This window comes from Schistosoma mansoni (genome assembly GCF_000237925.1).
Source record: "Schistosoma mansoni, WGS project CABG00000000 data, chromosome 1 unplaced supercontig 0010, strain Puerto Rico, whole genome shotgun sequence".
NCBI classification, from domain to species: Eukaryota; Metazoa; Platyhelminthes; class Trematoda; order Strigeidida; family Schistosomatidae; genus Schistosoma; species Schistosoma mansoni.
Window position 1 is genome coordinate 3,842,632 of NW_017385987.1, and position 1,632 is coordinate 3,844,263.

At 35.8% G+C, this 1,632-nt stretch overlaps 1 protein-coding gene across 1 annotated transcript in view; it reads left to right on the top strand.

Moving 5' to 3' along the window:
* Smp_127310 (biogenic amine (dopamine) receptor, putative) overlaps window positions 1-1,632 on the top strand; it is a gene marked incomplete at both ends in the record, with an annotated part of 16,526 nt that overhangs the window by 8,105 nt on the left and 6,789 nt on the right. The gene's annotated exons all lie outside the window — the stretch shown is intronic.

Genomic DNA, 1,632 nt, shown 5'->3' on the forward strand with positions numbered 1-1,632 from the left:
GATTTAATAGTTGATACCGACTAATGAACTCCTTGGGTCAAGAAATTGAAAGTGAAAAAAAGGTTTATGGTTAAAACTTCATGAAAATAGAATGACTTGGACATATGGAACAATCATTCACACATACTGGGTAAGGTGCCTATTTAACAGGCTTGATCGTATTTACATAAACGACGCTATTGATGATGATGTTAAGTTGTTAAACAAGACATTAATGGGGAATGGTTATCCACCTAAATTTATCAATAGATGGAATGTTCATGGCACAGTGAGACCTACTGTAGCCTTGGTGGAAAAAAAGCCTGACTACATCACCTTACCATTTAGAGGTGATTCAAATAGCCTTTTATTGAAACAAAGGCTTAAATCAATCATCAACAAAACGTATTGTGCAGCGAAGTTCATTATCAAAGAAAGAACGAGGTCCATGCTTCATTCAAAATCTAGACGACATGAAAACAATTGTGTCACATCCCACTGCGTTTACCAATTTAAATGTGTGTGTGGTCACACATACATAGGGGGGGGAGCAATCGTAATCTGAAACTTAGGGTAGGTGATCATGTACTAAAATGGTTGCAAAACAAACAGAGTCAAATGACCCAATAAGAGTAGAGGAAAAACATCAATCATCCTCTATTGCCAAACATATAGTCGAAACAGGCCATAAGATTGATGTAAACTCGGCTTCTGTGGTGTTGTATAAAAGTGTAAAAGGGCATAAACTAAGGTTTATTGAAGCCTTAGCTATACGAAAATTCAAACCCCCTTTGCATATTCAAAAACAGTTTATTCTCTCTTTAAACCTACCCTGGTAATATTAGTTTATTATCCAGAGTGATTAGGTTTCAAATTGTTTTCACATTATTTTATTATCATTATCCTTGTCGGTTCTTACCCCCCCCATTTCCAGTTCAGTCGACCTTTTATTTTTATATATAAATGTGATCAGATTGTTCGAAATGAATTGCGCTAATATATCACATAGTTCTGATAGTCTTCGTCTTCTTATTACATTATCGAAATATTCATTTTATTATACACGTAAGGTTCACTATGGTTTTTTCCATCTGTAATTATATTATTTCTTATATTTGTGTTAAAAGATATTAAGAAAAAACGGGGAAAGTTCATTATTATTTCTCAAGGAAGTTGATCGTAAGAGATTCGAGAGTCCGTCACACTTTAGAGGTAAACATCATTTAACAGATTCAAATATAATAAACGTAATTATAAGTTAATTGAACAATAAATATGTATGTTGTGCTGGTGTGAGGCTCTCAATGATATCAATTTCGATGTGTGTTTGTGAAAATTAGCTCATTATTTAAACGAGACTAGTTTGATGATCATGATCCTCTTTGATATTCAAACTTTATTCATCCACAATCTTTATGAACTTCTTTTCATAGTTGAAAGCATGAGTCCGTTGAAACTAGACCACCATCGATAACCTGAAAATACTGGACGGCCGTTTCGTCCTATCATGGGACTCCTCAGCAGTGCACATCCACGATCCCGCACTCGCGAGATTCAAACCCAGGACCTACCACTCTCGCGCCAGAGCCCTTAACCGATAGACCATTGAGCCGGCATCCAACGGTGTTAATGTCTAACTTCTACTGATCCACG